Raw genomic sequence first — 13,281 nt, 5'->3', positions numbered from 1 at the left:
ACCAATGACTGCAGTAATTTTGCTATGAATCAGCTGTCCGTTCTTCCTCTCCTTCCGTTTGCATGTAAGATTTAAGACTCTCTACTCTGGGGCACGTCAATAGCAAGGTTGTTTTTTCTTGCAACACTGTGTGCGTAAAGATCGCTCCAAAATGAACTGTGAAGGCTGATCGTTTGAAACGAACGCCTTCCGACGTAGTTCAGCCGCTGCTCGCTACGAGCGCTAGCGTCAATGTGGCCAGTTACTGGACGGACTACGGCTCAGTCCGTAAGCGAAAATGGCGTGGGATACACGAGTTGCAGTGTGTTTGTGTGTTTTCTTTGTGATACAGCGAGTAACAACAACGGAGTATGATCATCGCAGCAGAAATGGTAAGCAGAAGCGATTGACGATGCTTTGATTCTTGCACTCTCCCAAGTTTCAGTGAATTCTGTTTGTGTTGGCTGCTTTAAAGCGCCCGAGACAAATGTCACTGTACTGGAGTCAAGATAGCAGTTCTTTGTTTTTGTTGTGTTGTCTGAGCCAAGAGATTATAATAATAAACTTCTCTTTCTGCACTTTACATATACTGACATTAGCAAATATAAAAATGTTAATCATTGGTTTATAACAACGGGATTTCATTTTTTATACAGGTTCTGTGTACAGGAAGTGTTGTAAAGTGACAATGAAATAGGGAAGAATGAGCAGTGACGTTTTTTTAAAAAAACGAGAGTCTGAGATTTTTTAAAAAGGAAAAATGGTAGTTTATACTTCGAAAGCATTACGAAATTTAGTTTATTATTTCTATGTCAAAAATAAGGAATGACTGACTGATGTATTTCGTTTGTATAACAATAACGCTAAACACTAAGTGTAAGTGTTTGTGTGTATTTGTACACGAGATTACGAGCGAAATAAAAATTGCATGTAACTGTACAATTTTCACAATGTATTACGTGAACAGTAGCCATAAATATTTTTGTAGCAGTATTCTCTGCCGTTGAAAGTCCTTGATGGCACAAGAGCTTTAAGGCGTTCCCAAATGGGAAGATTTGTGTAACGTAAAGCGACGATTATTCTGGATTTTTGTCCCAGTTGTGTACATGTCAGAGCCTAAAGAATCAACGGACTGTGTGATATGACACCCTACACTGCCGGTGGAAACAGTTCTCTGAAGGACTTGTGTTACGCAGATGTGACAGTATTTCTCTGTGGGAAAGGACTGATATACACTAACACGCGTTAGTAACCGTTAGACGTTTATTTCATATTCGGCTTTCAGACATGGTCACAGCAAATACATAACCTATTTACTTTACGTTTTCTTTACTTTACGTTTTCTGAAAGGTGTGTTACGCATACTGCAGCACACTAAATAACTGAAATAAGTTTTTCTTCTCAGTGTGGCCATTTGTGTTTCCAGTCAGTATGCGCAATGTGAAGCATATTTTTATATTTACCACTGTACGTACGTTGAACTCGGTGAGAGTGAAAAGCAAACCAAGTTTTACTGGCTGTTAAACAAACTTACTTATTCGATAGAGCTGCAGTACAATTAGTTTTAAATAACCTCCGTATTATTAATCATAAAACTGAAGTAGAAGCGAATGTTTCTGTCCATTGCTAAACCAGTAGAATCTCATTTTTGTTTCTCAAATTTTAGACTTCCAGTTAGCGGCCTTTGCAAAATGTTAATAACATAAAGACAAAATAAGTTATTTTAAAAACATTGCGAATGTAGACATGAATCCTTTCTTGAAAAATGGTAAAAAGTGGATTTACTATTATGTCTTTGTGCTACGAACCATTTCGTAAATAACCTGTAACCACCTCTCCCAGCCCGCCCCTTTTCTTAAAGAATCTAGCTCCCGTGTATAAAACGTCATATCTCCCGGACTGTATGTTGTACAGTGATATATGTGGATTCTGTCTGCATGCCTGTTGCTGCAATTTTGCTGCATGTACAACTAAAGTGTGAAAATGTAATAAGCATAAACTTTTTCGTTTCTTCATTTTTTGTCGCGTGTGTATGCGTGTGTGGGTGCTGGTCGAGAGGGGGGGGGGGGGGGGGGTCAGCAAGGAAAAAAAATTGGAAAAATTTAAAATTCTGTGTGAAGTTGCTAAGGGCCCTCTTTCTCAAACACTGGAAGAATATAGTCCGGATAAGTTACGCTCTCACAAGCTGCGACATCGTCGCGAAAACACACAGTGACCCGTATATGTAATAAGTTTCCTTTAATTTACGTCTATGGTCACAATCTTTTTGTTTAACAGATTACCGGTTTCGGTCTTTAATGACCATCATCAGATCTGTTTCATAAAGACAAAGTCCTAATGTACTGCAGCCATAGTGGCATCGTCAAATGTTAAATGCGGAATCAGCACCAGCATCCATCGTCAAATACATATAAATCATATCACATGCACGAGTCATGTTGTCCGTAATACTGATTCCGCATTTAACATTTAACGATGCCACTTTGGCTGCAGCACATTAGAACTTTGTATTTATGAAACAGATCTGATGATGGTCATTAAAGACCGAAACCGGTAATCTGTTAAACAAAAAGATTGTGTCCATAGACATAAATTAAAGGAAACTTATAAGTTACACTGCCTCATGACATAGTTCTTTTAGTAATAATTCACTTATGGTGTTAAATCTGTAACAGAAGATAGTAGCTCGTAATAAGTAGATTTTGATAGCTTTTTCAATTCGATTAGTTACTATGAAATATTGAAAATCAAATTTTCGTTGCTGCTGGAAGCAGCTGTGGCCTGCCTCTATTTAGCCGTTTAGTAATAGACGCGTGATAGTGTTAGATCCAACAACAGTGGAAAATTATTAACGTTGTATCAGATATGTAAAAATGGAGATCTTTGTTAGGTGCATCTCTGTGGTGATTTTATTTACACTGTTCATACAGATCTTATTTGCAGAACTGTGCTTTGAACGTCAGTCAGTTTAAAGCTCTCTCGGGAGGGTGTTACAAAGTGAAAGGATGGGTATTTGTTTGGGCTCAAGAATCAGTCTTATGAAGCAGCCTAATTCACATAAAACTGTATCCACCAATTTTAGGTTTTAGTTTGAGGAAGAGTCGTGGTCTGAATTAGAAATAATCCATTTGTTATTGTCAAGCCCGGTGGGCCGGAGTAACTGTTCGGCTTTTGATATTAGGTGCACTTCTTGCTCACGGCCTATAATTTGTATCACTCTTACATTCTATCTACGTACTAATCAACTCCAGAAATTCTGTCGCTGCCTAACGTCAGGCGGCATATCAGCGGAAAATATAAGAGTTGCGGAAAGCTTATAACGGGATATGTGGTTTCTGAGGTCGTGTCAATACTAAGGTAGAAATGAAAGACCCGTCAATTCATGTTTCTAGAAAGGTGAAATTTGTAGAATTCGTCACAGGAAGTGCAAGTGAGCTATAAGATGCAGGAAAGTGAATTGCAGCGACTTTAACGACTTTCCTTATTCTGACTCACTGTGAGGAAGGTATACAAGTCAATGTCACCCTGATCGGTAATGCAGTCCTAGAAGGACGCGGAATGCTTGGTTAATAAGTTATTTGCTGCAACAAGTGACGCGTATTTCTAACAATTTTTTAGTGTTTTCATTAACGTATGTACGACTGCACGAATTTCGTAAATAATTATTTCTCCATTTTATTGATATCAAAAGGAAAACCGTATATGTATCATATTATTGTTTCCCTTAGGAAGACATTGGGGTTACTTCAGGAGGAGAGCGCTTCAGTAATCCGTCCGGCCGTCCAGATTAGCATGTTAAGTGATCGCTGAGATGGTTCTCGTGAAGAGAAAGCGATCGATTTACGTCCACATCCCTGTCCAATACGAGCTTGTAGTCCGTGTCTAATGACTACCTTGTTGACGGGTTCCTGAATGCTAATCTTCCTTCCATTTTGCTATTGTTTGAATTCCACTGTGGATGTCACAGAAAGTGCGGTTTGAGAACTGTCAACTTGGTGAATAATTTCAAAATTTAAAAAGAAAATATTTAAGTGTTAACGAAGCATATTGACGTTGGTAGTAGCTTCAATGTCTTATGGTTTGACTTCCCGCCAATAGCGAAGCGGTTAATGGCAGAAAACTAACATAATTCTGTGGAGATACTAGGCTAAATTCATCCGGGGGCTTTTTTTTTAATGAGAGGTATCTTCTTTCGCTTGTAAGTGTTTAGGTATAGCAAGGGTAAAGGGATAATTTAGGGTGCCCCCGACAGAGTGCCAGTGAGTGGTATGGAGATGCAGAGTCATTACCGTCGACGAACTTGACGATGACTACCCCAAAGATTCATTGCGATCGGATTGTGGACTCGTAACTACAGATGAAACACGTTACGTGATGTGTACAAAATTGGCTCGTCCTTTAATCGATTGTCTGTTCAGAGGCTCGTGGTACATAAAAAATATTTATCAGGAACGTAGTTCCAGACGCACAGCAGAATGTGAAAATATAAGGTTACTGCAGTTGGTAAATGTGGTTTCTGTACTTTTGCACATGCCTGAAAGAACACACCATATTGATCCAGCAGCCATTACGAATTAAGACAAAAGGAATTACAGACGTTGGCTGCAAGCGGCCATTGATTGAAATCATATGAAAAAGTTGAAAACCGATGTCTGTAATTCCTTTGTGTCTGTGTTGTAATATTATATCAGGAACAATAAAGACCGTGCATCGTGTTTAGACCGTGGCGCTACCTATACCGACCTAGAAGCGGTCTTGACGTCCTTGGACATTATGCGGCTGGCCGAGAAGTCGTCCCACCGCTCAATGGCGACAAACGCGTCCACCGTGAAGATGACGGAGACAGTGCGTCTTTCCATGTTTATTATTCAAAGAAAATAACAAAATCTCTTACACGTGAACTAAGATTAGACTTAGAAAACCGTATCGTCTTTTCGCGAAAAATTAGCCTCACGTCATCTTAGTGCACTTTCCTCCATATTATGTAGTCCATTTCAATCTCTCTTACATTTCCATTTTGCGATACCAACCCTGAAAATATTTTTCTAAAAGACTTATTAGGTAAGACCCAGCAGCTTTCAGGGTAGCGATACTATAACAAGGATTGGAGATTTATCAAGAAACGCTGTGTGTTTTGCCCTTCCTGTGAACAAGCAACTGGGTCGTTGCCGTTGTTATGCGCTCCCCCAAGCACTGCACAGTAACTGTAAAGCAATATCGCTAACTGACTCGCCTATCGCCTCTTCTAGTATCTTTGTAAAAAGCTTAGGAAGGCACATTCCAACACATTGTCTGGTTTTAGTGTCCACGCCCTTCAAGAATGGCTGGTGACATGTCTACCTGTCCCGAAGATGTCAGGCAATCATTTTGTCCACACTTCCATTAATATGTGGAACGAGATGATGCTGGCACACGCTTCTGAGCTTTTCTCTGGGTTAAAATAATATAGCTGTGAGTTGACGCCAGATATGATGATGAATATCAATCATGACCAGTCTGTATTTTTTGGTCTGGAAAGGGGAGAGGGGAGGTGACAGAACTCCAATTCTGTTCCTGTAGAGGGTTGGCGAAAGAAGCCCCGACAGTTGGAGTGGGGCTGATCCGCTCGTCTGCTTCAAGCAATCACGTATCGCAGATTTGTATACGTCTCTATGACAACGGTGTTGCCAGCGGTCACGGATTTTCTTTCGCAGACTACTAAAGATATGATACTGACAGCACATCCATCTGGCTTGAAGACTTGTAAGAGATGTTAGAGCCGGCCACTAAAACAAACCATAAATAACGCGAAATATGGGAATATGTGTGGCAGTTCAATTGACTATACGCTGCAGTCAAAACGGATTTCCTTTAGTTATTGTTGTAGCGGATCATCAGATCCGTCATTTATCGTCAGAAGAATATATTGTGTGTGTCAATTCGTTTAACCAATCAAAACATTTTCGCAGTGAAAGGAAATTAATTCGAGAACGCCAGAAGCTCTCAGCCATACATTGTACTTGCGCGTTCAGAAGGGCAGTGCAGGTCCTTCTACTGTTTCTACTAATCGTACATTGTGCCAACTTGAAACAACAGCTTAAAGCCTGTTATCGTTTGTCATGCAACTGCGGCATGAAAACCAGTACAAATTCATTCGCAAAAAATTCAGAAATCACTACAGTTCGTCCCGAAGTGAGCGTCATATGCGTTACGGTATTAACCTCAAGTGAGGGAAGTGAGTTCGTTGTGCTGATGTGTGTGCACTGATGAGCCAAAACATGACGACCGTGGCCCAACGCGGCGTTGGCTGCCGCCAGGTGGCGTTGCGGGCACGTGATGCCGTGACAAAAACATGTAAGCCGAGTACACAGGGACGCGGGATCGACCTAGAGAAGATGTTGGCTGCGAATTGGGAAATCCGTTGAGATAAGCGACTTTGACAAAGGGCAGATTATTATTACCCAGAGCTTGTGAACGAGTATCTCGAAAATGACGAAGCTGGACGAATGTTCACGTCCTGCCGTCATGAGCATCTACGGAAAGAGGTAGGAGGACAGTGAAACTACCACTAGGCGCTAAATGGTTGGACGTCCTCGACTCTTCACGGAACGTAGGGTTCGGAGGCTTGTCTGCTCTGTAAGCTAGGATAGACGGTGGTCTCTCGCATCTATGCCGAAAGAGCACAATGCTGGTGCACGCACAAGTGTTTCGGAGCACACTGTTCATCGTACATTGTTGAACACGGAACTTCATAGCTGACTATTCCTATATGTTCACATGTTGACCCAACGACATCGCCAGTTAAGATTTCAGTGGGCACGAGACCGTCGGGATTCGACCGCCGATCAATGGAAACGTGTCGGCCCTTCGGGTGAATTATATTTGTGCTGCACTAGGTCGATGAACGTCTCCGCAAACGGCATCATGGAGGTGAACGACGTCTCGAAACGTGCAGCTCGCCTCGGACGCAGGTAGGAGCATCATTATGCTATGGGAAACATTCTCTTGCGCTTGCGTGGGACCTGTGGTAGTAATCGAAGACACGCTGACAACTGCGAACCAACTGCATTCCTTCATGTTCGATATCTTCCTCGGCGGCGATGTTATCTTTCGGCAGTATGATTGTCCGTGACTCAGGGGCAGAACCGTGCTACAGTGGTTTGAGGAGCCTTATAGTGATCTCATGCTATTGTATCGGCGACCAAACTCGCCTGATGTACAGCCTATAGAAAACATCTGGTTCGCTATCGGGCGCCATCACCGCTTACGCAGATCAACGGCCCGTTATTTACGCGAATTAATGACTTGTGCGAAGACATGTAATGCCACAAGTCTACCAACAAACTGTCGGTTCCCTGAGACGCAGAATCAGTGATGTATTTCTTCCAAGACGAACGAACAAGCTATTAAGTTGGTGTTCACAATGTTTTGGTTCATCATTCTCTCTCTCTCTCTCTCTCTCTCTCTCTCTCTCTCTCTCTTTCTTTTCTATAATAGCGGGGTGAAGACTCATCTCTCATCGATGATACAGACAATTAAGGTGACACATAATCACATATTAACGGAGCGGGAATCGCGAGCCCGTTCGCTTAGCAAGATTTAGGTTACCACGGATTCCGTAAGTCGCTTGATGCAGATGCCGGAGTGGTTTCTGTGGGTACGCGCCCAATTCACTTCTTCCGTTTACAATAAATTGGAAATTGTGCTCCTTTTTTAATGACCTCTTTATTACTGGTTTCTGATGGCGAATTGCAGAAAATTGACCTACGTGTATCTACAGCTGACTGTAGTGTTCCGTGATGCAGGAACTGCTGGCTACTATCTGTTGTGTGTAGCGAAGTTTTTTATTTTATTTTCTATGGCTGCCGGGGCATTATTCTTCCTCATGGAGCTGTACGTGGAATGGATAGTGTCTTGAAAAGAGTTAAGTTGAATATCAACAACCATTAAAATAAGGTTTAAGGATTTTTTTTCATTAAATCAGACTGTGATGAGGGAATCGGATTAGGAAATTAAACAGTAGAAGCCGAAATTTGCTATTTGGACATCGAAATAATTGACAATGGCCGAAATGCAACACCAAGAAAAGCTTGTCTGAAAGTGAGAAATTTGTTAATATCAGGTATAATTTTAAGTGCGAGGAACTCTGTCGTAAAGGAGTTTAGAGTGTGGCCTTGTTCTGAAGTGAAAAGTGATCGATAGGCAGTTAACACAAGAAGACATTAGAAGATTTCGAAATGTAGTGCTGCAGAGGATTATTGGCGATTACATGGGTAGATCGAATTCCTAGTGAGCGAGTACAGAACGAAGCTGGGGAAAAAATACATGTGTCGCACAGCTTGACGGAAGAAAAGGGGTCGGTTGATAGGACACATCCTGAGCTTTAAGAACTAGTCGGTTTGGTAATGGGGGGGGGGGGGGTAAAAATCGTAGAGGAAAACCAGTGCTTGGACTACATTAAGAAGGCTTAAATGGACGGAAGTTGCAGTAGTTAAGGGGATTAAGAAGCAGCTTGCGCAGAAAAACAAACAAAGACTTTTGCATCGCACTAGTCTTCGGACGGAGGCCCACAAAACAACAAAAAGATGCACGAAAGTCGTAGGAGTTTGATTTTAGGCCGAAGGGCAGTAGGGAGGACATTGTGAAGAACAGCAAATTGAGAGAATAGATTACAAAGCGCCAGTGATGCAGAAGAGGATGGTGTAGAAGAGGGAACTGGAAGAAAAGTGTCATCGAAGTAATAACGTTGGAAAGGGAGATACTGCTAGGTCGTCTCTTAACGCTGTGTCTTTTCTAGGATTTTAGTGTTGGTACAGGGTTCCGTCGGCTCAAGGATGTGAAAGATGTAGTGAGCAAACTCTACATCGTGGAGTTTGTCCGATCATTGAGTAAATATGTCATCAGGAGTAGTGACAGTTACGAATTTTGTATGTTGGTACACTGTAACACTGAAGATTACAAAGGTCCTCCTTGTAATAAGCTGGCGGAATTGTGTGAGAATAGATGTAGAGAGGTTTTCTCGCGAAAGAAACTGGTGTGGCAGACCGACGTGAAATGGGCTCAATAAGACCTAGTCAGTGGCGAGTTGCCCTTAGACACCTATCACGATAGCTTGCGTCACAGGCACCTTCCCCCTCCAAAACTCTTACGGCAGCTGATGCCTTGTTATCGAAACAGGCGTGCTGTTAAGTAGCTGACACATGCGCGCAACGGGACGCCTCTTAGAAAAAGACAAACCTCAAACCGCTTTAAAGCGCACTTGATACCACCGTATGCGATGATTTCATGAATCATCTCAATGCATCGAGAAATAATATTTGAACCGATGACTCTTGGACATTTGGGAGGCATCTCGAAAGCAATACATTAGTAACGTCCTTTCAAAGGAGTCATTCCGTCAGTGGCCTTAAGCGATTTAGGGAAATCAATAGAATCGTAAATCTGAAAAGCCACAGAATGTTCTCAAACGCAATGGATATTCACCTTACAGGTGCGTTTATATGGGCCATATTTTACGGCAATATTTGGCGTTAATAGCGTTGTCATCAACAGTTTTGCAATGTGGCTGCAACAAACGACAATTCTTCAGTATGGCTGGGCAATGTTGCTGATGTTCAGGTAGTTGCCGACGTATTGCCGAGGGGTTGCCGTGTTGCCTACCGAGGGCGGCGGCGAATATATCGTACTGCCGGAATCTTTCTCTGCCCTTGTCTGTAAATGTTTCCCTTTCGCTCTGGCGTTTGTTTCGTACTTCTCTCATCGAAAACGCTGCATTCACGTGTCTGAGCGATAACAATATCGTTTCGTTTTTGTTCGAATGTTGGTGCGCGTACAAGTGCTGTAGTTGTTTGAAGTCCTCAGATCTATGCCAAAAGCGAAGCAAAAAGCTGCATATGAAGAGTCGAACCACAGATGCCTCTTCATCCGTGTGGTTTGCATTTTATGTTAGGAGTTTCATACTTCATCGAGACGTACCTGAAGCAAAAATTAATGGTGTAAACAGCACTTTATGCTGGTGGACAAAAATAGAATAAATATTATGTTCTTATTTCAAGCTTCACGTAATGAAATCTTGTACCAAAGCATTGCTTACTTCTGATACCATAAGTTTTGTGGATGAATAGTGAAATTTAAACATGTACATATAACGACTTTACAAATCACCGTTAGCTGAAACCCAATCGCCAGTCGGGTTGTAACTGGTGTACACTCTCTCGTATTTCTATCGGTTTTAGCAATTCTCGGGTAAACTGCATGTACAAGATATTGGAAATCGTGTTTTGACATTCTGGTAAGTACCTGGAACAGGAACGTATCCAGTATCAGTTCACTAGTTAAACTGTCTGAAGCCTTGCCACTCCATCTCCTTCATCTGTAATGAATACTTTCGTTTTTCTTGTCCAGAGATTAGTCTCGATAGCAACAACTTAAAGCTGACATAAGGAAGCTTTTGTTTCCTCGCATTATGCTCTTTCTTCAGATGTTGGCATTATATTCTTGCTTTGGCAGTGTTAGGGGTAGAGGATTCCCTTACTGTCGCCAGCTTTCTAGATGCGCTGGTTACGAGGCATGTTGAAAACCTGGGGGACTTCGCGTATCTAAAATCGGCACACACGAATTTATTATTTTGCATATACTGTCATCACTCGAGCCAGAAAAGAGGGATGATTAATAAGCTGGTAATGCGCGCAAGACGAATATGTGAGCTACATTACCTCAGACGCGAGATGGAACGAAAGCATTTTGAGGAGCAGTGTATACTCCACCAGTTTTACATGACTTTTCACGGATTTAAACATTCACTGAAGTGATACATCGAAAGAAGAGATGTCGGGTACGGCCTCTCTGCCGTAACTTCCCAAAGTGACGGACAGGATTGGCCGTAATTTGTTGCGTATAACTGCAAACACGGCAAGTGCGAGAGCAGCAAGTCAAAATGATGACCATACGGCGTAAAGACTATATTTAGAAATAGACAAAGAAGATCAAAGAGCGTTTCAGATCGGCGACGGACGAAAGGGACTCACTTGCAATGTCGGGAATATGTCGCATACCACGTACATGAGGAAGATATGGTGGAATAACTGGACGATCAACCACCACCAGCATTACAGTGTTGGGACAAGTGGGGAAATTGGTCATGGCGAAACACAGGGTGTTTGAGACTGACTACATCATAAAATACGCCGACACGGAAGTTCTTGCTTTGTGAGAAGAGCTACGGGTTGCAGGACCCATGCTTTCCTCAGTCAGAAAAATAGGAATCATACCTCGCGGACCGTTAAAGATCTGCCCGGGGCACAGGAACCAACCCTCCTGCGATTAGGGAAGGATCCCAGTTCTTCGGTTCAAAGCAGGTAGTAACATACATACATTTAATCGAAACTGCGAAACATTTTTCTGTCGTAAGTTATAAGGAAAAACTACTCTGATTATCGTGCACGTCAAGATGAAAAGAACATGTGTCTCAATTGCTTAAATACGAATTAGTGGTTTTTGTACTGGCTCGTTTAGCGTTACATGGGATGCACCGAGAGGAGGCAGATTAACTCAAATCCCAAAAGTATTTAGAAATTTACATTTTTTATGTTGAAATATATTTGCAGACTTATTGTCATATTAGGCTGATATGTATGCCCATCTTTGAAACTGGCAGTAGTTTGTTACTTTGTGCTTCCAGGTTTTACCTTGCATTCTTTTAATTTTTCCGTCTTTGAAGTATTCCAATCGTTGCTTCATGAATTGTAAACCCGAACAAGGCCTTTCCTTCTTTTTGTTTTTTGAGGAACTGATTGCAGTTTTGGTATCGAATTGAATTTGCTTTAGTACCTCAAGAAAATCACATGGTTCAACTGGCTCTGAGCACTATGGGACTTAACATCTGAGGTCATCAGTCTCCTAGAACTTAGAACTACGTAAACCTAACTAACCGAAGGACATCACACACATCCATGCCCGAGGCAGGATTCGAACCTGCGACCGTAGCGGTTGCGTGGTTCCAGACTGAAGCACCTTGAACCGCTCGGTCACACCGGCCGGCGTACCTCAAGAAACCTAAATATATGTGACCTGCTGGAGTAGTAATGACTGTTGTACTTGAGGTGGAAACTTTCGCAGGCATGGGTATGTCTCTGTTTATTGCAATTTATTGTTAGTTCTGCCCTTATGAACTAAGGAAAGAATGCGTTTTCGTCTATATAAGTATGCATTAAGTAGCCGGAGAACGTTCGTAGTTTTTGACACACAGGCATCACTGACACTGAGTCGACAACAAAAGAGTCACCAGACGTATCATAATCCAGCACTGGCAAACCAAGCATACAAGGCAGAAACTTTCCGATTTCATGACTGGAATGGTAGTCATGTACAACTCCCAACGTTTGTGTCTTTTTGCCAAAACTTTGGATTCTTACATCAGTCCACACTTCACTTCCAGCTTTCATAATGCTTCCTTCAGAGTCTGAAAACATTTTTAATGGAGGTACCTTCAGACCTAGATTATCACATGTATCAAAAACTGTTGAAAAGACGTGCTGAAGTTTTCTTAGCGTTCAACAAAGAAAAAACCATTGGATAATATTGCCCATTAACAAGCCCATGGATCGTAAATAGCGGACAGAAAACTTCGTGCACAACGCGAAAGTTCCACCAGCAAATATTGTGTCACACTGACAAAGTATTTTGAGGATTTCAGCTTCACAGAAATTTACAACGTTTTTGTCAGCATCATTAACTAACAACAAATCGGCCCCATCCGTAGTTTTCACGCGTAATGTGTTCAGAACAACATGAGCCTCCTGAATACTTGTGGGTACTTTCAGTAGAGTTTTCCTCCTAGCTTTGTAAATGAATATATGAAAGCTGTCTTTAATGGTTATTTGCCCTGTCTGTTCTCCTTCCATTTGATTGTGGATACGTTTTGTTGATCTCTCACTTACATATATAGGAGCTTTCCTTTTCAGATCACAAACTTTTTTCTGCCTCTGAACTTTATCACCAACTATTTCTGCGTGTGTGTGGTGGTCTTGATTCTCGTGCATTTCAATGTATTTAGTAGAGGAAGTTTTATACACTACTGGCCATTAAAATTGCTACACCAAGAAGAAATGCAGATGATAAACGGGTATTCATTGGACAAATATATTATACTAGAACTGACATGTGATAACATTTTCACGCAATTTGGATGCATAGATCCTGAGAAATCAGTACCCAGAACAATCACCTCTGGCCGTAATAACGGCCTTGATACGCCTGGGCATTGAGTCAAACAGAGCTTGGATGGCGTGTACAGGTACAGCTGCCCATGCAGCTTCAACACGA

General features: G+C 41.8%; 1 long non-coding RNA gene across 1 annotated transcript; it reads left to right on the top strand.

Moving 5' to 3' along the window:
- The first annotated feature begins 272 nt into the window (after positions 1–272).
- Positions 273–727, top strand: LOC124606804. The gene is made up of 2 exons (XR_006978731.1): positions 273–371; positions 636–727. It is a non-coding gene; the product is annotated as an uncharacterized LOC124606804 (long non-coding RNA).
- The last annotated feature ends 12,554 nt before the right edge of the window (positions 728–13,281 follow it).

The sequence above is a fragment of the Schistocerca americana genome, chromosome 3 (genome assembly GCF_021461395.2).
Source record: "Schistocerca americana isolate TAMUIC-IGC-003095 chromosome 3, iqSchAmer2.1, whole genome shotgun sequence".
Lineage (NCBI taxonomy): Eukaryota > Metazoa > Arthropoda > Insecta > Orthoptera > Acrididae > Schistocerca > Schistocerca americana.
This window is presented reverse-complemented; position numbering and strand designations above follow the sequence as displayed.